The sequence below is a fragment of the Anomalospiza imberbis genome, chromosome 4 (genome assembly GCF_031753505.1).
Source record: "Anomalospiza imberbis isolate Cuckoo-Finch-1a 21T00152 chromosome 4, ASM3175350v1, whole genome shotgun sequence".
Lineage (NCBI taxonomy): Eukaryota > Metazoa > Chordata > Aves > Passeriformes > Viduidae > Anomalospiza > Anomalospiza imberbis.
This window is the reverse complement of record NC_089684.1, coordinates 37,871,196-37,897,967: the sequence shown is the minus strand read 5'-3', so window position 1 is coordinate 37,897,967 and position 26,772 is coordinate 37,871,196. Positions and strand designations below refer to the sequence as shown.

The 26,772-nt window shown below is 42.4% G+C and overlaps 1 long non-coding RNA gene across 1 annotated transcript; it reads right to left on the bottom strand.

The window, feature by feature from the left end:
• Positions 1-1,436: 1,436 nt before the first annotated feature.
• On the bottom strand, positions 1,437-8,815 carry LOC137472622 (uncharacterized). The gene is made up of 2 exons (XR_010998313.1): positions 8,773-8,815; positions 1,437-1,730 (listed from the first exon to the last, which is right to left on the bottom strand). It is a non-coding gene; the product is annotated as an uncharacterized lncRNA (long non-coding RNA).
• Between the last annotated feature and the right edge of the window lie 17,957 nt (positions 8,816-26,772).

Sequence of the window (26,772 nt, the reverse complement as noted above, 5' to 3'; positions counted from 1 at the left end):
ATTTGCACACTAAAGGATGTGTTCTATAGCATTATGGATTAAGAGCTTTCTTATAACACCTGTCCACTGTCTAACTATGTTTCTGGAATCCAGTATTGTAACCATGAACACACATGGGGAAAAGCCTAAATTCCAGTGTTACCCCAATTACTTGTGGTTATTAATCACAGATCAGCTTTTGAGCTTCAGCTTCACCCAGAGCTACAAACAAGTTATCTTGGTTTGAAACAGTTTAAAGAGGTGGGAACTCTGAAATGAGTAACTTCTCCTTGATTCCTACTAATCCCTTTCTACCAATAAGGAACAAGTGAAGAGATATATAAGATATAAGTGAAAAAAATACCAGTTTAATAACAAACAGAATGCCAAAAGGCAAGGGGAAAAAAAGTAAATATGTGTTAGATACCAAACTGCTAAATCTCACAATGCCACAGGAACAAAGACAGACACAAAGTGCCAGAAATACCCATTCCCAGGGCTTAGCTCATCTCTCAGCCTGAGAAAGTGTCTCAGTCCTCTGATGCTTTTTGCCAAATGTCACATCAGACTGCTGAAAAACTCTACTTAAAAGTTTTATTTAGTGGTACTTTTACTACCTTAAAACTGGCACAACCTTTTATTAACCTGGTGTGATGTTTACAAGACTGTTCTGCCAATTAGTTAACTCTGTGGAGATACATTACAGCCATATTTTCCCAAATACATCTTATTTAAACCTTAGGCTATAATTCTAGCTTTATTATCAAGATATTCCACTTCAAAATAAAAATTATCAAAACTCTATATCAATCTTTAAGCTGTTCCAGTACTTAAACCACAGATTTGAACTGAAAGACAGATGTAATGATATTAAGGAGCTCAGTCCCTCAAAAAACAAAACACAGTCTACAGGATACTGTGAATTAGAAGCCATCCATTGCATGGGAATAGGAGTTGAAAATAAAATGCAGACTACCCGTGACTTTCTGCATCTTTTAAATAGTGTGAACAGGAGATTGTTATCTCCACCACCTTCAGAGACTGAGGGACCCAAATTTGCATCTATACAAGCCTCCAAACTGGGCTGTTGTGTCAGATTCAGGATTTGACTAGGAACTATACCGGGAGCCAAAAGAACTTTTCCAGCTATAAGAGTTGTTGAAACTGGTACACCTCCATCAAAATTTTAAGTTTTGACCAATTGGCAAAATTTGATATTAAAGTGACTTTCTCAGAAAAATTCCCAGTAAACTAAAACTCTAATCCCAAACAAACCAGCCAAACTTTCCAAAAGACCATGAGGATCAAAACCCCAATGCACAGATTGTATGCTATAATGTGTATCATTAAAAATATTTCTGAAAAACCTCTGAAATAATAACAGTTTCACCTGGTTTTAAAATGCTTTCACCAAAATGTACATCATGTCCTTGGCTAACCACAACAGTGAAAAGTCATAAAGCAACAGAGAACTTTATTATGACCCATGTGCCCATGAAACAAAAGTGCAGGGCATCTGGAACAAGCTGGATACTATCTGAACCTGGGGTTTGGACAAACCCCTTTCAGCAAGTGAAGGCACATGAAAACCATGGGCCTAAATACAGTCCATACTCTGAAACGTTCCAAACTTTTGACATTGAGAGCTGCATTCCAGCTACATACACTTCTTGAAATTCAGCAATCTGCAATAACAAGATGATTTTACACTAAGAAAATTTACTCTTCATCACAAAACCACAAGTGTTTCACTCCTTAAATCACAGACATGTATCACCATATTCTTTGGCTATGGGTGCCTGCCCTTTAGCTCTCCTAATGCTTTTCCCAGCCACCTTCCACATACTCTAGCCCATCATCCCCATCACACAGAGACAGCCCAGTTGCCCACTGGCAAATAGATATTTATACATACTTAGACATCATGAGGTGAAAGGCCAGTCCACATGCTGGGGCTCTTGTTTCCTATCTTCCCACTTCCATGTGAAGTTTAATATGATAATGGTTTCCATTTTTAGAAGGCAATTTTCTGAACTACTGTACAGATCTGAATCGTCTGTAAATAACCATGTCTTTAGCTTGGCATCAGCTCTCTTCTCTGCAGCACTAAACTTCTTTATTGCCCTAATGATTTCTCAGCCATAGTTTTCCCCAGACTCTGATAATACTAAATTTAGATCATCACAGATTTTTTTTTTTATTATATTCTCTGGTATCTTTGCACTACAACCATTGCCTTATATTAGCTGCACTCCATTATTCCCATAACCCTTTTTCCAAGAGAGCTCTGACATCTAATTATGTGAGTTAATAGATAAGAAAAAAACCTTTTTTTTTCAGATGCTCACACGAATATAGTCATATTGTTAAATAGATTTTATCTACTTTCATCCACATATGTTTTTTCAAAAAGTAACTGAAATGGGATAGTTTAGTCTTCATTATCGTTCAGGATTACAAACTTAAATACAACAGATCTTTATTTTAGACAGGAAAAGAAAAAAAAAAAATCAAAAATACTCCACAGGTAAATGCAGTGATCCTCAGGAGTTTTTGACACATATTAAATTGTTAAAAAATTAACAAAATCTTGACCAAAACATTGTTTCCTATTTGTGGAATTAAGTCAGATACAAAGAGCACTGAAGACAAAGCTTCTTTTTAACATATTTCAAAGGACTCTGAATTAGACTATAACTAACAACCTGCTTTGACTTTAGTTTCATATTCTTTTGCACATTTAAGCTATTCAACAACTACAATTCTTTGATAATGACAGAAATAATAATTAAAATAATAATAACCCTTTGTTAGGAATGACTGATTTTTAGTCTACATCTCTGTCCCTTTCTAAACGTACCACAGTAAAAACTACTTTTCGGCTTGGTCTAACTGGACAATTTTTCTAAGATTCAGACTTGAGAAAACTATGTAACAAAGGACCAACATCAAATTCTCTTAACATGAGAGGCTTAAAAAGAAGGAAATACTTCAGACTTGACAAGTGGCCCCAGGTCTTATGGGGAAAAATCATCACTGATGACCTGTAATAAGAACCTAAGCCTACTCAAAGCTCATCAACCTGCTGATGAACCTGTTCCCATTTCTGCTCTTCCCACTATAGCCGTGCCTGACATCGACAAAGTCCCTGTCAGCACCCACAAGGACACCCTCCCCAAATCCGGAGAACGGTTCACGCACAGATCAGTGATTGTGAGGTCACAGGGACTGGTGCAATATCATCACCCGGGCCTAAGGTGTTAAAGGTTGCTGTGCATCAACACACCTTGCAGAGTCAAGGAGAGGATCGCTGAGAAGGAGCGCGCCCAAGGCTACTGAGCGAGTTTTGGTGCCTCCGAGGCAGTTCATACCCATCTTCTTCACTCAAGGAAGGATTGGTACACTTTGTCAGGAGGAGAAAGGCCAACAGTACTGTGGCCCAGGCCCTCCAGGCATTCCTCCATACCCACAATGGTGCAGCAGAACACTGCTGAGAAGTGTCCTCCTGGGAAGGAGCAAGGTGAGAGCCAAGTCTCCCTCCCCACAGCTCCTCATGGGTGGCAGAGGGGGAGCAGGCAAGAGCAGCAGAAAGGGGAAGCAGGAGCTCCACAGAATGACCCCAGAGTAGGGTAGGGTCCCTCCTCTCACGGGCCAGTGGAGCCAGGCTGGGCTGTGTGCACTGGCGCTTCCCCTGCCCTTTAGCCAGCCCAGCAGGGACACAACAGGGCCTTGGGGACAGTCCCGCAGGGACATTTCCTGAGCCTGCAGAGGTGCTTACACCACCTGCCCTCTCTCTCTCTCCAATGGGCACACTGTGTCACCGGGCAGAGGCAGATGCAAAGAGCTGCAGCCGCCTCTCTGGACAGCCAAGGCCAGACCAGACTCGTCGCCGTTCATGGAGACAGCAAGCGCAAGGCTCGGGCAGCCAGACAGGAAAACCCATACGGCTCAACCGCGTGCCACTGCTGCGGGCCGAGACCAGCAGCTCCAGCACCGCCACTCAGGAGGTGTCAGGGCTGTCCCAGGGCGTGGTGTCGGTCAGCAGCAGCTGCAGCTTGCCCTGCCGAAAGCAGGGCTTGAAGCAAGGCCACCCACAGGGAGCCAGAGAGCCACAGACACCCGAGAGCCCGCTGGCAAAGCATGGCAGGATGGACGATGCGCCAGCCCAGAGCGCCGAGACCAGCAGCTCCAGCACCGCCACTCAGGAGGTGTCAGGGCTGTCCCAGGGCGTGGTGTCGGTCAGCAGCAGCTGCAGCTTGCCCTGCCGAAAGCGGGGCTTGAAGCGAAGCCACCCACAGGGAGCCAGAGAGCCACAGACACCCGAGAGCCCGCTGGCAAAGCGTCGCAGGATGGACGATGCGCCAGCCCAGAGCGCCGAGACCAGCAGCTCCAGCACCGCCACTCAGGAGGTGTCAGGGCTGTCCCAGGGCGTGGTGTCGGTCAGCAGCAGCTGCAGCTTGCCCTGCCGAAAGCGGGGCTTGAAGCGAAGCCACCCACAGGGAGCCAGAGAGCCACAGACACCCGAGAGCCCGCTGGCAAAGCGTCGCAGGATGGACGATGTGCCAGCCCAGAGCGCCGAGACCAGCGGCTTCCGCACTGCCAGCCAGGCGTCATCAAGCCTGTCCCAGGATTCTCAGTCATCCAGGAAACAAACAGCCCCATACAGACCACCCTGGCTCCTCCCCCACTCCCAGCCTGGGCCAATTCGTATGAGGCACGTCTGGCGTCAGCAGCGAAAGAAAAAGCCCTACAGTCGGCCTCAAAACCAGAGCAGGACCAGATGAGCATCAGTCCCTTGTTGTCACCCCCCCCTCACCCCTCAAAATAAAGTTTTGTTTGTTTGTTTTGTTTGAACTGAAAAAAAAAAGTTTGTTTGTTTGAACTGGGAGATGGCACATTCCTTTTTTCACTCATCTCGAAGCCTCCTGCGACTGATCTCTATATAGGGGCCCCAAGTTCAGTGAGACACTCCAGCACGTGTGTGCCCTCAAGGACTCAACCTGTCCCGTGGCAACATCCAGTGTCATGATGTCCTATGGCCTGGAGATACCAGCCCTGCTTCTCCCAGGGAAAAACCAGAATGGTGCAAAAGAGGAGTGGAGATTTTGCAAGCATTCCTGGCTCAGACAGCCTCAGTGGGAGGGCACTGCTCTGCCGGCTGCAGGTGCCCAGGAGGGAAAATCATGGATGCATACGGATTATTCCCCTCCCAACCCAGCCCAGGCACAGTTCAATCTATCATTGCTGCCACTGGGGTAGCACATACCAGCCTGGAGAGTAGCTGGGATAAGAGTAACTTCCCAGCATCAGTGCAGCTGATGCTAGGAAAACAAAACTAAACCCAGTTCCCCCCTCCCCCCCCCCCCCCCCCCAGTAAAAATACACCGCACTTCTGCACAAAAATAGCCAACATCCTCCTGTTCTCTGCAAATGGGACAAAAAAGTTGAAAAAGTATAAAAAAATGAAACAGGTTTTGGAGAAGATACAGACCAGACTACGTGAGGCTGGAAAAGACTGTACAAGTTCTCAGAGGAAAATTAGTAGGAAATCCCTTCTTTCTGCTATTAAAATCTCAGGCTGTTGCCATCAGACACTCAAGCCACAAGAAAAGTGCTTCAGCACCTGCATCCAACTGAGCACATGTTTGATCCACCTCAGAGGAAAATCATCACTTTGCAAGCACAATTCTTCCTCTGAGTTACACACAACATATTTTTTTCCAACTGGAAGTGCTACTGGGTTTTGTTACCCAGCATTTATATTAAATTGTGGAAGTATTTTAAATGAAAAGGGAATGAAAATTCACAGTATTTAAAGAAAATTGTCTGGAAAACTCTAAGATTTGCTCAATTCTGAAAGGAAACCAAGGTACCACAAGCCCTAAAAGACTCACTAGCTCTCTCAAACAAACAAGGAATAAAGTCTAAGAAGAAAATGAAAAGATAGACTTAATTTGACATTAATACAGATTTAAAGAGGATTAGGTTAAATTTGCAAGACACCTTTACTTTGATTCAAAGATTTGTTTGGGTTTTCCTTCAAACTCCAGAGAGTTGGCAGGAGATCTCTGTGTGGTGTGTACAGGCTGGGCCAGCAGTCAGGGCAGGGCAAGAGCCAACAGCTCACGGGAAGCAGCAGAAAAAAGTACCATGGGATGGGCTGAAGGTGGGATGGGAACAGGATGGGTGGGGCGGAGGGAGCTCTGCTCCCACCTGGGCTGGCTTGTGGGAGTAACTGGGATGAATAAACACATAGCTGAACCCAAAAGTAATTCTGCACCCAGATCTGGTGTCCCCAGCATAGGAACATGGACCTGCTGGAGTGACTCCAGAGGAAGGTCACAGCAATGATCCAAGGGCTGGATCTTCAGCTATGGAGACAGGCTGAGAGCTGGGGTTGTTCAGCCTGGAGAAGAGAAGGCTCCAGAGAGACTTCAGAGCCCCTCCCAGTGCCTAAAGTGCACCAATCTTTTCAAATTCCTACTGTGGTTGCCCACCCCAATCCTGAATTCTCCACTGCCTCAGAAACTAGACATGGTTGCTTGTCACAGCACACATCACAGTTGAGATGGCCACAACACACAGAGTGTCACCACAGAATTTCAGAAAGCTTTAAACATTCTCCCATAGAGAGTCACACCATACCTCATCAGAAGGCCTCATGCATGTACCCATACAGAGCAACATCCAGTCACTCCAGAAGGCTGCAAGCATCTGCCCTTCTTGTCCTTCAGCCCAGCCTTTTATACCCTGATGTTGATGGATTACACCTGTGTGCCCTCAGTTCCCTTTGGAGGTTGGTCAGTGCACCTGGGCACTCCATGGCTCATTGCTGTCAATGCTGCTCACCTGCTTCTCACAGCTGTGCCCACTGGGGATGAGGCTCAGCCGCAGCCCTACCCCAATTACCACACACTGTGTGCCTACAACTGCTATCCCGCCAAAATCCTGCCAAGTTCCCATATTACTTTGCTCCTCATGCTCTCAGTATTTTTTTTTCCTTTCAATACCCTTTTACTACATTGTTTTGGCCTTTAGGATGCCCTTCAGTCATAATAGAATTCAAGGGTTTTGTGACTTTTAACAAAGGGAAAATTTGGACCTGGAACATTTGCACACTAAAGGATGTGTTCTATAGCATTATGGATTAAGAGCTTTCTTATAACACCTGTCCACTGTCTAACTATGTTTCTGGAATCCAGTATTGTAACCATGAACACACATGGGGAAAAGCCTAAATTCCAGTGTTACCCCAATTACTTGTGGTTATTAATCACAGATCAGCTTTTGAGCTTCAGCTTCACCCAGAGCTACAAACAAGTTATCTTGGTTTGAAACAGTTTAAAGAGGTGGGAACTCTGAAATGAGTAACTTCTCCTTGATTCCTACTAATCCCTTTCTACCAATAAGGAACAAGTGAAGAGATATATAAGATATAAGTGAAAAAAATACCAGTTTAATAACAAACAGAATGCCAAAAGGCAAGGGGAAAAAAAGTAAATATGTGTTAGATACCAAACTGCTAAATCTCACAATGCCACAGGAACAAAGACAGACACAAAGTGCCAGAAATACCCATTCCCAGGGCTTAGCTCATCTCTCAGCCTGAGAAAGTGTCTCAGTCCTCTGATGCTTTTTGCCAAATGTCACATCAGACTGCTGAAAAATTCTACTTAAAAGTTTTATTTAGTGGTACTTTTACTACCTTAAAACTGGCACAACCTTTTATTAACCTGGTGTGATGTTTACAAGACTGTTCTGCCAATTAGTTAACTCTGTGGAGATACATTACAGCCATATTTTCCCAAATACATCTTATTTAAACCTTAGGCTATAATTCTAGCTTTATTATCAAGATATTCCACTTCAAAATAAAAATTATCAAAACTCTATATCAATCTTTAAGCTGTTCCAGTACTTAAACCACAGATTTGAACTGAAAGACAGATGTAATGATATTAAGGAGCTCAGTCCCTCAAAAAACAAAACACAGTCTACAGGATACTGTGAATTAGAAGCCATCCATTGCATGGGAATAGGAGTTGAAAATAAAATGCAGACTACCCGTGACTTTCTGCATCTTTTAAATAGTGTGAACAGGAGATTGTTATCTCCACCACCTTCAGAGACTGAGGGACCCAAATTTGCATCTATACAAGCCTCCAAACTGGGCTGTTGTGTCAGATTCAGGATTTGACTAGGAACTATACCGGGAGCCAAAAGAACTTTTCCAGCTATAAGAGTTGTTGAAACTGGTACACCTCCATCAAAATTTTAAGTTTTGACCAATTGGCAAAATTTGATATTAAAGTGACTTTCTCAGAAAAATTCCCAGTAAACTAAAACTCTAATCCCAAACAAACCAGCCAAACTTTCCAAAAGACCATGAGGATCAAAACCCCAATGCACAGATTGTATGCTATAATGTGTATCATTAAAAATATTTCTGAAAAACCTCTGAAATAATAACAGTTTCACCTGGTTTTAAAATGCTTTCACCAAAATGTACATCATGTCCTTGGCTAACCACAACAGTGAAAAGTCATAAAGCAACAGAGAACTTTATTATGACCCATGTGCCCATGAAACAAAAGTGCAGGGCATCTGGAACAAGCTGGATACTATCTGAACCTGGGGTTTGGACAAACCCCTTTCAGCAAGTGAAGGCACATGAAAACCATGGGCCTAAATACAGTCCATACTCTGAAACGTTCCAAACTTTTGACATTGAGAGCTGCATTCCAGCTACATACACTTCTTGAAATTCAGCAATCTGCAATAACATGATTTTACACTAAGAAAATTTACTCTTCATCACAAAACCACAAGTGTTTCACTCCTTAAATCACAGACATGTATCACCATATTCTTTGGCTATGGGTGCCTGCCCTTTAGCTCTCCTAATGCTTTTCCCAGCCACCTTCCACATACTCTAGCCCATCATCCCCATCACACAGAGACAGCCCAGTTGCCCACTGGCAAATAGATATTTATACATACTTAGACATCATGAGGTGAAAGGCCAGTCCACATGCTGGGGCTCTTGTTTCCTATCTTCCCACTTCCATGTGAAGTTTAATATGATAATGGTTTCCATTTTTAGAAGGCAATTTTCTGAACTACTGTACAGCTCTGAATCGTCTGTAAATAACCATGTCTTTAGCTTGGCATCAGCTCTCTTCTCTGCAGCACTAAACTTCTTTATTGCCCTAATGATTTCTCAGCCATAGTTTTCCCCAGACTCTGATAATACTAAATTTAGATCATCACAGATTTTTTTTTTTTATTATATTCTCTGGTATCTTTGCACTACAACCATTGCCTTATATTAGCTGCACTCCATTATTCCCATAACCCTTTTTCCAAGAGAGCTCTGACATCTAATTATGTGAGTTAATAGATAAGAAAAAAACCTTTTTTTTTCAGATGCTCACACGAATATAGTCATATTGTTAAATAGATTTTATCTACTTTCATCCACATATGTTTTTTCAAAAAGTAACTGAAATGGGATAGTTTAGTCTTCATTATCGTTCAGGATTACAAACTTAAATACAACAGATCTTTATTTCAGACAGGAAAAGAAAAAAAAAAAATCAAAAATACTCCACAGGTAAATGCAGTGATCCTCAGGAGTTTTTGACACATATTAAATTGTTAAAAAATTAACAAAATCTTGACCAAAACATTGTTTCCTATTTGTGGAATTAAGTCAGATACAAAGAGCACTGAAGACAAAGCTTCTTTTTAACATATTTCAAAGGACTCTGAATTAGACTATAACTAACAACCTGCTTTGACTTTAGTTTCATATTCTTTTGCACATTTAAGCTATTCAACAACTACAATTCTTTGATAATGACAGAAATAATAATTAAAATAATAATAACCCTTTGTTAGGAATGACTGATTTTTAGTCTACATCTCTGTCCCTTTCTAAACGTACCACAGTAAAAACTACTTTTCGGCTTGGTCTAACTGGACAATTTTTCTAAGATTCAGACTTGAGAAAACTATGTAACAAAGGACCAACATCAAATTCTCTTAACATGAGAGGCTTAAAAAGAAGGAAATACTTCAGACTTGACAAGTGGCCCCAGGTCTTATGGGGAAAAATCATCACTGATGACCTGTAATAAGAACCTAAGCCTACTCAAAGCTCATCAACCTGCTGATGAACCTGTTCCCATTTCTGCTCTTCCCACTATAGCCGTGCCTGACATCGACAAAGTCCCTGTCAGCACCCACAAGGACACCCTCCCCAAATCCGGAGAACGGTTCACGCACAGATCAGTGATTGTGAGGTCACAGGGACTGGTGCAATATCATCACCCGGGCCTAAGGTGTTAAAGGTTGCTGTGCATCAACACACCTTGCAGAGTCAAGGAGAGGATCGCTGAGAAGGAGCGCGCCCAAGGCTACTGAGCGAGTTTTGGTGCCTCCGAGGCAGTTCATACCCATCTTCTTCACTCAAGGAAGGATTGGTACACTTTGTCAGGAGGAGAAAGGCCAACAGTACTGTGGCCCAGGCCCTCCAGGCATTCCTCCATACCCACAATGGTGCAGCAGAACACTGCTGAGAAGTGTCCTCCTGGGAAGGAGCAAGGTGAGAGCCAAGTCTCCCTCCCCACAGCTCCTCATGGGTGGCAGAGGGGGAGCAGGCAAGAGCAGCAGAAAGGGGAAGCAGGAGCTCCACAGAATGACCCCAGAGTAGGGTAGGGTCCCTCCTCTCACGGGCCAGTGGAGCCAGGCTGGGCTGTGTGCACTGGCGCTTCCCCTGCCCTTTAGCCAGCCCAGCAGGGACACAACAGGGCCTTGGGGACAGTCCCGCAGGGACATTTCCTGAGCCTGCAGAGGTGCTTACACCACCTGCCCTCTCTCTCTCTCCAATGGGCACACTGTGTCACCGGGCAGAGGCAGATGCAAAGAGCTGCAGCCGCCTCTCTGGACAGCCAAGGCCAGACCAGACTCGTCGCCGTTCATGGAGACAGCAAGCGCAAGGCTCGGGCAGCCAGACAGGAAAACCCATACGGCTCAACCGCGTGCCACTGCTGCGGGCCGAGACCAGCAGCTCCAGCACCGCCACTCAGGAGGTGTCAGGGCTGTCCCAGGGCGTGGTGTCGGTCAGCAGCAGCTGCAGCTTGCCCTGCCGAAAGCAGGGCTTGAAGCAAGGCCACCCACAGGGAGCCAGAGAGCCACAGACACCCGAGAGCCCGCTGGCAAAGCATGGCAGGATGGACGATGCGCCAGCCCAGAGCGCCGAGACCAGCAGCTCCAGCACCGCCACTCAGGAGGTGTCAGGGCTGTCCCAGGGCGTGGTGTCGGTCAGCAGCAGCTGCAGCTTGCCCTGCCGAAAGCAGGGCTTGAAGCGAAGCCACCCACAGGGAGCCAGAGAGCCACAGACACCCGAGAGCCCGCTGGCAAAGCGTCGCAGGATGGACGATGCGCCAGCCCAGAGCGCCGAGACCAGCAGCTCCAGCACCGCCACTCAGGAGGTGTCAGGGCTGTCCCAGGGCGTGGTGTCGGTCAGCAGCAGCTGCAGCTTGCCCTGCCGAAAGCGGGGCTTGAAGCGAAGCCACCCACAGGGAGCCAGAGAGCCACAGGCACCCGAGAGCCCGCTGGCAAAGCGTCGCAGGATGGACGATGTGCCAGCCCAGAGCGCCGAGACCAGCAGCTCCAGCACCGCCACTCAGGAGGTGTCAGGGCTGTCCCAGGGCGTGGTGTCGGTCAGCAGCAGCTGCAGCTTGCCCTGCCGAAAGCGGGGCTTGAAGCGAGGCCACCCACAGGGAGCCAGAGAGCCACAGACACCCGAGAGCCCGCTGGCAAAGCGTCGCAGGATGGACGATGTGCCAGCCCAGAGCGCCGAGACCAGCGGCTTCCGCACTGCCAGCCAGGCGTCATCAAGCCTGTCCCAGGATTCTCAGTCATCCAGGAAACAAACAGCCCCATACAGACCACCCTGGCTCCTCCCCCACTCCCAGCCTGGGCCAATTCGTATGAGGCACGTCTGGCGTCAGCAGCGAAAGAAAAAGCCCTACAGTCGGCCTCAAAACCAGAGCAGGACCAGATGAGCATCAGTCCCTTGTTGTCACCCCCCCTCACCCCTCAAAATAAAGTTTTGTTTGTTTGTTTTGTTTGAACTGAAAAAAAATAGTTTGTTTGTTTGAACTGGGAGATGGCACATTCCTTTTTTCACTCATCTCGAAGCCTCCTGCGACTGATCTCTATATAGGGGCCCCAAGTTCAGTGAGACACTCCAGCACGTGTGTGCCCTCAAGGACTCAACCTGTCCCGTGGCAACATCCAGTGTCATGATGTCCTATGGCCTGGAGATACCAGCCCTGCTTCTCCCAGGGAAAAACCAGAATGGTGCAAAAGAGGAGTGGAGATTTTGCAAGCATTCCTGGCTCAGACAGCCTCAGTGGGAGGGCACTGCTCTGCCGGCTGCAGGTGCCCAGGAGGGAAAATCATGGATGCATACGGATTATTCCCCTCCCAACCCAGCCCAGGCACAGTTCAATCTATCATTGCTGCCACTGGGGTAGCACATACCAGCCTGGAGAGTAGCTGGGATAAGAGTAACTTCCCAGCATCAGTGCAGCTGATGCTAGGAAAACAAAACTAAACCCAGTTCCCCCCTCCCCCAGTAAAAATACACCGCACTTCTGCACAAAAATAGCCAACATCCTCCTGTTCTCTGCAAATGGGACAAAAAAGTTGAAAAAGTATAAAAAAATGAAACAGGTTTTGGAGAAGATACAGACCAGACTACGTGAGGCTGGAAAAGACTGTACAAGTTCTCAGAGGAAAATTAGTAGGAAATCCCTTCTTTCTGCTATTAAAATCTCAGGCTGTTGCCATCAGACACTCAAGCCACAAGAAAAGTGCTTCAGCACCTGCATCCAACTGAGCACATGTTTGATCCACCTCAGAGGAAAATCATCACTTTGCAAGCACAATTCTTCCTCTGAGTTACACACAACATATTTTTTTCCAACTGGAAGTGCTACTGGGTTTTGTTACCCAGCATTTATATTAAATTGTGGAAGTATTTTAAATGAAAAGGGAATGAAAATTCACAGTATTTAAAGAAAATTGTCTGGAAAACTCTAAGATTTGCTCCATTCTGAAAGGAAACCAAGGTACCACAAGCCCTAAAAGACTCACTAGCTCTCTCAAACAAACAAGGAATAAAGTCTAAGAAGAAAATGAAAAGATAGACTTAATTTGACATTAATACAGATTTAAAGAGGATTAGGTTAAATTTGCAAGACACCTTTACTTTGATTCAAAGATTTGTTTGGGTTTTCCTTCAAACTCCAGAGAGTTGGCAGGAGATCTCTGTGTGGTGTGTACAGGCTGGGCCAGCAGTCAGGGCAGGGCAAGAGCCAACAGCTCACGGGAAGCAGCAGAAAAAAGTACCATGGGATGGGCTGAAGGTGGGATGGGAACAGGATGGGTGGGGCGGAGGGAGCTCTGCTCCCACCTGGGCTGGCTTGTGGGAGTAACTGGGATGAATAAACACATAGCTGAACCCAAAAGTAATTCTGCACCCAGATCTGGTGTCCCCAGCATAGGAACATGGACCTGCTGGAGTGACTCCAGAGGAAGGTCACAGCAATGATCCAAGGGCTGGATCTTCAGCTATGGAGACAGGCTGAGAGCTGGGGTTGTTCAGCCTGGAGAAGAGAAGGCTCCAGAGAGACTTCAGAGCCCCTCCCAGTGCCTAAAGTGCACCAATCTTTTCAAATTCCTACTGTGGTTGCCCACCCCAATCCTGAATTCTCCACTGCCTCAGAAACTAGACATGGTTGCTTGTCACAGCACACATCACAGTTGAGATGGCCACAACACACAGAGTGTCACCACAGAATTTCAGAAAGCTTTAAACATTCTCCCATAGAGAGTCACACCATACCTCATCAGAAGGCCTCATGCATGTACCCATACAGAGCAACATCCAGTCACTCCAGAAGGCTGCAAGCATCTGCCCTTCTTGTCCTTCAGCCCAGCCTTTTATACCCTGATGTTGATGGATTACACCTGTGTGCCCTCAGTTCCCTTTGGAGGTTGGTCAGTGCACCTGGGCACTCCATGGCTCATTGCTGTCAATGCTGCTCACCTGCTTCTCACAGCTGTGCCCACTGGGGATGAGGCTCAGCCGCAGCCCTACCCCAATTACCACACACTGTGTGCCTACAACTGCTATCCCGCCAAAATCCTGCCAAGTTCCCATATTACTTTGCTCCTCATGCTCTCAGTATTTTTTTTCCCTTTCAATACCCTTTTACTACATTGTTTTGGCCTTTAGGATGCCCTTCAGTCATAATAGAATTCAAGGGTTTTGTGACTTTTAACAAAGGGAAAATTTGGACCTGGAACATTTGCACACTAAAGGATGTGTTCTATAGCATTATGGATTAAGAGCTTTCTTATAACACCTGTCCACTGTCTAACTATGTTTCTGGAATCCAGTATTGTAACCATGAACACACATGGGGAAAAGCCTAAATTCCAGTGTTACCCCAATTACTTGTGGTTATTAATCACAGATCAGCTTTTGAGCTTCAGCTTCACCCAGAGCTACAAACAAGTTATCTTGGTTTGAAACAGTTTAAAGAGGTGGGAACTCTGAAATGAGTAACTTCTCCTTGATTCCTACTAATCCCTTTCTACCAATAAGGAACAAGTGAAGAGATATATAAGATATAAGTGAAAAAAATACCAGTTTAATAACAAACAGAATGCCAAAAGGCAAGGGGAAAAAAAGTAAATATGTGTTAGATACCAAACTGCTAAATCTCACAATGCCACAGGAACAAAGACAGACACAAAGTGCCAGAAATACCCATTCCCAGGGCTTAGCTCATCTCTCAGCCTGAGAAAGTGTCTCAGTCCTCTGATGCTTTTTGCCAAATGTCACATCAGACTGCTGAAAAACTCTACTTAAAAGTTTTATTTAGTGGTACTTTTACTACCTTAAAACTGGCACAACCTTTTATTAACCTGGTGTGATGTTTACAAGACTGTTCTGCCAATTAGTTAACTCTGTGGAGATACATTACAGCCATATTTTCCCAAATACATCTTATTTAAACCTTAGGCTATAATTCTAGCTTTATTATCAAGATATTCCACTTCAAAATAAAAATTATCAAAACTCTATATCAATCTTTAAGCTGTTCCAGTACTTAAACCACAGATTTGAACTGAAAGACAGATGTAATGATATTAAGGAGCTCAGTCCCTCAAAAAACAAAACACAGTCTACAGGATACTGTGAATTAGAAGCCATCCATTGCATGGGAATAGGAGTTGAAAATAAAATGCAGACTACCCGTGACTTTCTGCATCTTTTAAATAGTGTGAACAGGAGATTGTTATCTCCACCACCTTCAGAGACTGAGGGACCCAAATTTGCATCTATACAAGCCTCCAAACTGGGCTGTTGTGTCAGATTCAGGATTTGACTAGGAACTATACCGGGAGCCAAAAGAACTTTTCCAGCTATAAGAGTTGTTGAAACTGGTACACCTCCATCAAAATTTTAAGTTTTGACCAATTGGCAAAATTTGATATTAAAGTGACTTTCTCAGAAAAATTCCCAGTAAACTAAAACTCTAATCCCAAACAAACCAGCCAAACTTTCCAAAAGACCATGAGGATTCTTCTGGTTAACAACTGCTAATTGCCATTTAAAAGGAAGATACACTCTTGAAATCAAGAACTTAACAAAAATATTGGAACAGTGTAGATGGAGCTGACATGCCTCAAAATTATGAGATCCTGACAATGCTCTCAGCACAGGAGTAAGTAAGACTGCACTAAAACACTAGAGAGTACACAGAATCACAGAATAGGCTGAGTTGGAAGAGACCCACAAGCATAATCAAGTCCTGCACAGCACCATCCCTAGGAGTCACACCTTGTGCCTGAGAGCATTGTCCAAACACTTCTTGAACTGTCAGGATTAGTGCTGTGACACTACCCTGGGGAGCCTGTTCCAGTGCCCAACCACTCTCTGGGTGAAAAACCTTTTGCCAATATCTGCCCTAAACATCCCCTGACACAACCTCAGGCATGAACATCTGAATATTCTTTTGCTATGCTGATTCTGTGTCCAAAAAAAAAAAGTCACAAACACATAATTATTATTTTTAACTCTTTTCAGATACCTCAAGAGGAGAGGAAATGGTAATGTGACAAACCTGCATCCTAAACTAAGTTTCCATGGCCTAGAGACAGACATATACGAGATAATATTTTGGTTAATTGAAAGAGCTCATTCTATTTTGTTTTCCTATCCATAAACTCCCTGATCTCTCCTAAATGATGAAGGATAGCAAGTGAAATGTCTGTTGTATACCATACACATCTAATGTCAGATTCTTAAGGCACCCCAACTGGACCAGAGTTTTATGGGTACTGCACACCTTGTATTAGTTGCCCTGTGAGGTGGGTGTAGGCTCCCCATTAGGGTAAACCCCTGCTCACCATTTTACCTACTGCATTTCTAGGATCAAAATCTCCAGACCTCCAGAGTCCCTCCCCAGAACGTCACCAAGAGTATGTTGTATTTTCCTGTGAAAAGCTTCAGGTGCCAAACACAACCTAAGGAGCAGTTTGAGCAAACTGTCTCGGAGGGAATGTTGAATGTGCACAAACACGTGCTCTGTTTTTGCAAGGGAACCAGCCAGATCCCTGCTGATGCATCAAGTGCAGGAAAATATTTGGCACCAGCCCTCAGCCCCAGAATTTATCCCCTTGTAGGCAGTGGAAAAACATTCCATTTTTAGTTGTTCAAGCATGTTTGGTCTATACATAAGCAAAGCTTTCTGTCTATCTTGTTATGCAAAGACAGTAACCCTGTCCACTTCTCTGGTGCTTCTAGGCATGGCAAGGCCCAGAGGACTGAACCTTTCCTTATCATATTTTAGCCCCTCTTTAACCTGAGCTGTATTTGCTGACAAGAAAGAATCTCAGGACAGATGGGGTCCCTGCACTCCAAGGGCAGGCCCTGATTGCCACTGAGCAGATCTGGGACTACGACTGGACCCAGCCATACCTGGACTCCATCAGGAATTTAGAAAGCCAAGGGGTCCTCTCATAACCTCGTGACTCAATGGAGGGATCTCTCATACCCTTTGCATGCCTGGCCTTCATGCAAATCATTCCAATCAAATTTTCCTCTGTGTGTTTCTTTTGTGTACTAAGCAACAGAGTGACCCTTACCAAACTCTGTTAGGTCTTGCTTTCAGAAATTTATATTTAAACCCAGTTTTGTTACTATCTTTGACGGTGGTTCTTTAAGTGGCCAAACCCACTCATTTGCAATGGGCTCCCACAATGGAAACTGAAATGAAGTGGGGAAAGGCTGGGAAATGCCTGAATTTTGTCTTGATGTAAAGTCATGGGAGCTGGGAAGCACTGCAAGTTCATTACCATAAAAGATGAATAGAAAATAGTTTGCTTTAATTAGTTGGGGAGGAGGTCCCCCAGAAATGTGTGAAACTGAAGGATGCGGGAAATAAAAAAAAAATTGAAATGCCAGCAAAACCAGCCAGGAACAAAGACAGCAAAGAGCACCATGAGAGAAATAATGAAGCCCTCAAGGCAGAAAAAGAATAGAAAATAGGGCCTGAAAACCTGAGCTTCTGATAAAAGAGAGAGGCAAGAGCACAGTTCAACCAAAGCTAACAGGAAAGACTAAGAGTGCTCAGACAGGAGGAAGAGCCAGCGAGGTTAAAGAAAGAAATGTGCCATGGCCAGACCTCAGTGCTCTATTCCAGCTTTAACACTCTCATTGGTATCTTTGGCAGCACTGGCAACTTTATTTTAGTCATGCTGCACAGCCCCAACCTTCTGTACTCATCCAATACACATCAGGAAAATCTTTCTATGTGTATTTGTACTTTATAACTTTAATCTAATTAGACTAAACATGCGTCATATAAGTAATTTCCAGTAAAAAATGAAATATATATGCCTCAACACACTGTGTTTTTGCCTATCATGAATCTCCTAGCATTCAAACATCCCTACAATGAACCTTTAACAAAAGATTCAAAGGGTACTTTGTAAATGCTTGGAACAAATATAAGCAGAAGGGAGACAATTTCCTTCTTCTATTAAACAACGCAGCAAAGTGTGAGACCTTCCAAATAATAAAACAAATGTTTATGGCCTCCCTTCTTCTTCCCATAACAATCTCAACGTTAAGTAAGAAAAACTTTAGTTTGTCACAGGCACATTTCTTTTCAACATCTCATGCAGTACAGCCAAAAAAGCACAGAAGTACTGGTTTGATGGGGGCCTTCTGACAGAAAGGTTGAAACAGCTGCTGTATTGGATAACACAGCGAATCAAGATTTAAGGTATTTGGAAATATACTGTAATGCAAATAACAAATGAGGGAAACAAAAATTTTACCTTGCTCAGCTCCCTTCAAGTCATGCTGAAGTTTTCACTCGCACAGAACAAGCTGCTTTAGCAGACACAACCAGGTTTCCATCAAAAGCTGGTTTAATAGAAGACCAAAAAAAATATGAAGTGGAAGCATGTCCCATCTTCACAAACAGCATCTACACTTACAGTGCACAGAGTGGCTGCCACATGTTCTTAGCATCAGAATAATACAAATCTTTCTATTTAAGATGAGAAGTCTAAAACCCACCCTTTCCTTCACCTAGCCACTATGGAGTGAAGACAATCACACACAAAATCTGGATTTTCCTGTCCCCACAACATAAGACAGGTCAGCTGTAGCCTTCAAACTAAAAACAATTAATTAAATTGCCTAAAATAGGGAAGATTACAAAGGAAAAAAATTCTGGAATTATGTATCTCCAGTCTCTTTCTACAGTTTGAGACACATTGGCAAGCAGATTGTTATTTTGGCAAATCTATTCTAAATTATCATCCCATGCTTACAAAAGATAACTCTGGACATGCCTGAGCTACAGATAATTATTTAAGCATTCATCTGCTACTTCAAGTTAAATTGCATCCAATGAAGTTTTAAAAGATCAGTTGCCAAACCACCTCTTTTCTCACTTTCGTCTGTTTTCAAGGTCTTCTAACTATGTTCAAATGAAATTAGTTGGTAGCAGTCTGAGGAACATCACAGTAGTATTTTTCCCTCTTTTCAGCTAGGGTAGGTAGGTTTTTTAAGCAGTTTCTATTTTATAGATTTAAAAAATAGTCAAAAATATATAATTGACGTCAGGGAATGAAAATATAATATGAATAACTTTTGGCCTCTGATATATTTCAGATTTAAAAACACTAAGCATATGTCATTTCAATGTAACTAGTATTCTTGAGGTTGGAAACAAGTTTCCCTAGGAATGGCCAATGGGAGAGGGGAAAAATGAATCCTAGCCAAAAAAAAAAAAAAAAAAAAAAAAAAAAAGGCTTTCTAAAGAACTATTAATAAGAAATCTTAAAGAAGGGCATTTTTCTGCCCAACTGAGTAAATATGAAGTATTTCCACCATTAATTTTCTCATACAGCAAATCACTAATACATAGACCAGTATCAAGAAAATACCCTGGAATCAACACATCTCTGGTCCAAAGTTAGTTGGTAAAAACAATTCAGTGATTATTCCTCTTACAAATAGGGTTATGTCTTAGTTCAGAACAAATTTTTAAATGTTCCAGAAAGGCAAACAGCCATACAAACAGCTTGTTGAATGACATGCCAACTGAAACAAGCTCGTAATAATGTTGTGAAATTACATTATCTGACACGTTTCAAAAGCTTATTCAGGTGCTTATTTAAGCCCATAAAACCTGTAGGGAAATACAGACAGGATGACATTTCAGTCAGCTTACCATAACATTTTTCTAGTGAAATTGCATAGCAACATATTAATGCTGAAAAAAAGTGTCAGCAGTAAAAACAAATGCCAATAACCTACACACTTCCGTGAAAAAAAAAAAAAGCTACCAGTAACATACATCAGCACATTACAAAGGCACTACAGTCTTAACAGCAGTTTAGAGCATCAAATATATGCTCTAAAAATATCATACAGCCTCTTAACTGCATTCTTAAATGAGAGAACAAGGCAGTTTATACCACACGCCGTGTGAAATCTGCATCTCACATCGTTCTGCCAATACGCACAATTTGGAGGAAACTATCAAACTTTTCATTCCTCTATGAACAAGTAGACAGCAAGAATGGCTGCCAGTGTAAGAGCTTTTCATAGGTCATGAAACTCAACACAACTCAGTCATCAATTCACACACTGCAATGAGAGACACCATTCTGCCCAGTACGTTTCTGGTCTGAAAACCAAGATAGAAAGTGACAATCAGTTGCTAAAAAAGGTCCTCCTTGTACCTAACAAATTATTTCAGTGACAGAAATATCATGACAAAGTATCCCTTTCCCCACAATTCAATTAATCTGCCAGTCAATTCAATACTTGGAAAGTGCTTAAGGTGAAATCGGACAGGTGATAAGCCTGTAAGAGAATTTAAATCAATGTCATGTGAATTGAAATGGAAAAAGGTGGTACAATTCTTAATAGCACAAGTGACACAAAAGACAATGCCATTCAAGATGCGTGAAGTACCAAATCATCAATCATTTTAGTCATCTGCTTCCCATAGCTTAGTAACAGTCATCCATATATTATTTTCACACCCAAAAATGCCACTGAAGTTGCACCAAAAGGACTGTCAGATCAAGATCTAGATGGTCAATGAATCACAACTGGGAAAATGCAGGCAGAATAAGTACTTAACCATCTGAAATTTTATTCTTCCAAGCTCTCTCAAACATGCAATGCACTTTTCCAAATCTACTTCCCAACCCATTCTTTACCCATTATACAACCTCCCAGGAGAGGAGTCTGTTGCCTTGACTAGGAAAAAGACATATGACTTCAAGAACCCAGCCAGAGATGAAAGTTAACCATATTTTATAGTTACATCCCTTGGACACTTACAAACAGCAATACGATCTCCTTGCTGCAGTTGTTCTCTCTGTGGTCTTTATAGTGCCTTTTGTTCATTTTTAGATCTCACTTGCATTATTTTCTAGCAGAGTCTGATCCTTACACTCAGCACAAACAGATTAACGCCACTTAGACAGCAGTACTGATATCTTGGGTTGCAAGCTGCCTAGCCCTGAAGGAAACTCTTTATGTGAAAAACATAGCACATTTCTGAATTCATAATAATTCCTTCAAGGGATACAACCAAACCAGTGGAAAACATTTTCCTATATTCTAATAAACACCTGTTTGTTTTTAGTCAAGAGTTTCAAATATCTTCCCTTTAGAGCAAAGGAGGACCTTACTTGATAACAGCAAAGGAAACACAGCATGATCACAACACCATCCAGCAACAAACTAAAACAGGTAAGGTTTGAAGGCCCACAAACCAGTTTGAATCCTGTCTGGATATAAACCTGTGCCCATAAAAGGCAGTGGGCAACAGACTGAACCCAGTGTGGGGATCAAAACACCAGAGTCTGTGAGTCCCCAGCCAACATAATTTTTTTGCCTTGGCCTTGATACAGCAGAGGTTACCAGAGACAGAAATGAGGAGAACAGAGGAAAGAGAATATCTGAACAAAGAACAACGGGGAAAAAAGAACTTCCAGCTCTAGAGGGATATAGAGAAGAATTTGCCTTTGGACATCAGTGGTAGCCATCAAATAGGTAATTGTGATAATTATATTCTTAGGCATAAACACAGATGCCTCGTACAGGTAGCAGAACTAAGCCCCAAATATTCTGCCTACAACATTTCTGAGGACCTGAAGATCTTAATTACAATGCACCTGAAAAGATATGCAGCCCCAGGAGAAAAAGTCACACCTCTTAATGGAAAAAAAACCCTTCACTTTCTGCCAGCATTCATGACATCAGTGCTAAAATGAACAAGCACCAGGCTGTGCCACCTCTGCTTGGCTGCCACTTGTGTTCTCACACTCCCTCAGATAGAAGTGATGACATGAAGACTAAATCTGAATTACGGGGCAATTCAGCAAGAATACCAGGTTCTTTGAAAAGAGCATGTAATGTGGCAAGTAGATCTGGATTTTCTTCAAGCCCCCATCTCAAGCTAACTAACTTAGGTTAATTTGGTTTAATTCCAATAAATAAGAACTCTGAAAATGGGGATATTTAGTAAAAGCTCCAAAGGTTTCTTATATAATATTAGTTTTCTAAAGTAGATATTCAACATTCCTTCAAAAGGAAAACAGAGGATTTAAATACTATATAAAAATCTTTGTGAACACAGTTAACACTCAACAGAGATCACTTATTCTTGTACCTTTCATAAGATATCAGTAGTGAACAAATGTCATGAATCTCAAAATATTCTCTGACTACTAATAAATCTCTAAATGGCCATGATCATTCCTTAGCCAAATGAACTTTAGCAAATAGATTGTAGAATTCTATAAAAACTGGAATAAAATATTAATTACAAATTTAGGAAGGTCTTTAGTTAAAGAAGAACAGATGTACAGCTAAATGGAATTACAGATCTAATACTGACAGAAATTCCCTAACTCTCATCCACTCCTCTACCCACATGAAAATGTATCAAGTTTATAAAGGAAAAGAAATTACAGATATTATCAGATTTCTTTTTAATTTTTTTTTTTTATGTGGAAGGAAGGATTCCAGCCTGCACCTATACTACTGATTTGGCTTGCAGCAGTATCATAGTTTGCAAGTGAATCCTCTCATTCTTCACACTCACATCCATTGGCTCATTTCTCAGAGCACTTTAATGCAGACATGGCTGGACTCACTCTTATCTGTAGAGAGCTAGCGAGGCTATGAAGCTTCTCAGCCTCTGGTGTTAGATCCCACAACCAGCAAAAGAGTTGTCAGAACTGCTGTCAGTTTATCTGGGCTTTTAGTGGAGGAGGAGAGGGAGTTTGCAAAGGAAAAGAAAGGAAAACAAAGCAACAAAACATCCAGAAAATGGTTGTACCAATTTAACTGGACACATGATTAGGTGTTGCAAGTTAATGTTCTAACGCTCTCTGAGAAAAGTGTCCAGTTAGGACACAGGAAGCACAAGAAAAAGTTTGATTTCTACCCCCTTATTGTTTCACACAACTTCTTTGGGAAACGATTTAGCATAGTTTAGAGATTGACTAAATCCCCACTGGAGCAGTAAGGCTGTTTCAAGGTGCAAGGAACATTTCTTTCCTAGCAAAGTGAAAATAAAATATGTACATATATATTTAACTTTCACGTACTTTGGCTGTCTTGAATCTTCATGACAGTTGCAGACCACTTGAACCATGTCAAGTCTTGGTCCTTTGCAGAATATATAGCAGTGAACGTGGAAACTTATTTTCTTTTCCTCTAATCATATAGCCAACATTTGTCTTCTTACAAAAGTAACCTGTTTTAATTGCTAAATTCTATTTTCAAGAGTTATTTCAGTATTTGAGAGTTTTGAGTTTTGTGCAATAGCACAAAGGACTTAATCTGGAATTTCCCACAAGTGATTCAAGCACAATTTACCCTTAGGAAACCAAAGTGGAGAAAGGAGAAACAGTAATTAAATGCCAAGCATCATAGATAAATATTTGCTAAAGACAAGGACAGGCAACTCCATGGCAACAAAATTTATTGCACAAAAAAAAAAAATCACTAAAGGCTTCAGTGATACCCTTGTTCAAAAAAAAATAATTCTCCCAACATAAAGCCACCAGATTAAGAAGAAATTTCTCAAAGTTATTCATTGCTCAAACTACAATGAGATCCAAATCTGATAAATGTAACATGGAGATTTACGTAAATGCTTAGTTCTGCACTGGAGAAACACAAATCAGACAGCTAGTCATATTCCTTTTCATCAGCAAAATCCAGGTTTTCATCTCTACTCTTTCCCCAGCAGGGTATAATAATTACAGAACCATAGAATGGTTTGGAATGGAAAGACCTTCCAGATCATCCTATTCCAACTCCCCTGCCACAGGCAGGGACACCTTTTGCTAGACCAGAATGCTCAGAGCTCCATCCAACCTGGCCTTGAACACTGCCAGGGATGGGGCAGCCACAGCTTCTCTGGCCAACCTGAGCCGGGGCCTCACTACCTTCACAGCAAAGTCAAGATTACTGGATTGTGGCTAAAAGTTGGAAATAGAAAATCATGGAAATAAACCTCAAAGGTTTTCTAAGAACACACCCCTAGTATTTTAATTATTAAAAAAAAAAAAGAAAGGCAAAAACTGACATCTCCATTACTCTCTTAAGCCCATAGATTTGTCAAAGTATCCAAGCAAAACATGCCCATGTAAAGCTTTAAGCAATGGTAAAACCCTTAGTAGAATTCCTATTAATTTCTAGAGCATATAAGCATCCCATTAATAAGCTCAATTTTCTCATTTAACAAATTCATTTCCTTTCTACAGATACCAAGACTATCTAAAATGAGCTTAGTTAAAGCATTCCAGTGGTAGACATATTAAAACCTTCAAAACTTCAGCCAAAAGCCAACTGGCAGGAAAACTTTAAATGAAAACATTTACCTCACATCATAATCTGAAGTGCGCTCTTTGAAGCAATATTTTTAGATCAAATCTATGGTAAAGTAGGACTTAAGGAGATTTGTTCATAGCATGCTAATGTATAATGTCCTAATCTTATTTATTCCAAAACTTGGAGCTTCCAGTAAAATTCCAGTTTTTCCCCAGCAGTACTTTCTTTGGTTGTCTTCTGAAGATTCCTTGTTGCTGCATATCTGTTTGCTATTACCTTTCAGACATGAACATATTTATCATGATTTAAGGGTGATTCTCCATCTCTGTTTCCCTCTCCTCCCACCTAAAATTTCAGGTTGAAGTTTTGGCTACTTCACCCTCTCGCCACCGAGTGCATATTTACTGAGACATGCATGCTTTAGAGACAACTGGATCATTTGTGCACTGGTATAAAAACATAGCAAAACCAAGGCCACCCTTCATGGTCTTTGAATTGTGTACTCTAAAAATCCTGTGTTTTTAACAACAGACTATATCATTCATATATGTATATATATATATATATATATATATATATATATATCACAGACCTTTAAATTCCAATACTGCTATGTAGAGGAAAAATTCAGTGTTTTCTTATTATATTTCCAGTCATAGAAAACCTACATTTTAATTCCAAGCTAAGAACCCAAAACAAACTCCTGACTGGCAATAAGCCTTTTTCTCTTAGCCAACAATATCTTAATCAAACTTTCCATTTCCTTTGTTTACAAAGTTTCTTCTAGCTCCCATGTTACATTCAGCACAGATCCTGAGAGCACCATTCACCTAAGAAATTGGTGCTAAATGGGGCAGAAAAATGTTATGTGCAAGAGCACTGTCACTGCCTATAGGTCCCCCAGGCTTTCTTCTACATCATTTGTATACAAGTGACAGAACTGAAGATATCAAACCCCACCTCATTTTGACCTTGTCTTTGTTGCTTTTCTCTGCAAACACCTACATTTTCTCCTCCTTGAGGCATGCTAGAAAGCAGTCTTTAAAAACAAAAAATTTAAAACTACATTTGTGGAAAATGCAACAACAGTGGAAAAAGCCAAAAGACAACAAGAGTATCTTTGGAGAAGGTTCTGCAGTGAACTGCCTCAACTGCTGATAAATCTCAGTCCTTATCTGAAGGAGTTGCCTTGAAGTCAATTGTGGATAGTTGTCTCCTTGCCCATTCATTCCTTGTTAAAGCTGCCAATTTTGCCTCTTTACACAAAAGACCACAAATCCAGTATTTGCTTTTTCTTTTGAAATTCAGCTATGCAAAGCAGCAGAAAAAGTCAATGTGCATTCCAGATTAAGAACGTAAAACCAGAAGTTAAATCCAAACCAGTTTCTTTCTGTGGAGTACAGGACAGGTATGGTGTGTGTTCATTCTCTCCAATCCAAACAATACATGCTGGAAGGCATCTAGTGGTGTTCACTGCCTGCTCTGGGGAGGCTCCTGCTCTCTCCCAGCCTGCTACCAGGGAACACCATAATCACCCCTATTAAAGCTGTCCTTATCAAGTGTTAGGACAAGCACAGAGGCAAATCATGCAGCCTGGATCTGCTAGCACAGCTTTTACATAAATGTCAAATCTGCCCAGTTGTAACAGGCACAAGACATTAAGTGAAATAAATGCCACAGAGCGATTTGGCTTCTCATGCGCTGCAACAGACACGACAGATTTCAAATATAGAACTTGCTGATTGGAAGACTTTTTTAATTGCCAAAATGCTACCATCTGTTCTTTTAGGTTTACTGAGAAATACGGGAAGGGTTGCTGCAGCCAGTGTTTGATAAATTGGTGCTAAATGACAGGTAATGGCTTTAAACTGACAGAAGCCAAGTTTAGATTAAATATTAGGAAGAAATTCTTCAATACGAGGCTGATGAGACACTGGCACAGGTTGCCCAGAGAAGCTATGGTTGCCCCATCCCTGGAAGTGTTTCAGGCGAGATTAGATGGGGCCCTGAGCATTCTGGTCTGTTAGGTGGCATCCCTGCCCAGAGCAGGGAAGTTGGAACAAAATGGCCTTTAAAGCCCCTTCCAACTCAAACCATTCTTTGAAACCTTTAATTGTACATCTGAGGCCTTTCCCACCTGCCTTAGATTTGTCCCCCTGCTCTGCATGTCCGATCATTTATGCCAGACCTGTGCATGAGACTCTTTGTGGAACTTTGATCACAAGTTTCTTCTCAGTGCAAGGAAGCTCCACTTCTCACATGGTCTACAGGGCTTCTTGCAGGTTTAAAGCCTGCTGCAAAAATCTGAGGGTTGTTAGAAATCA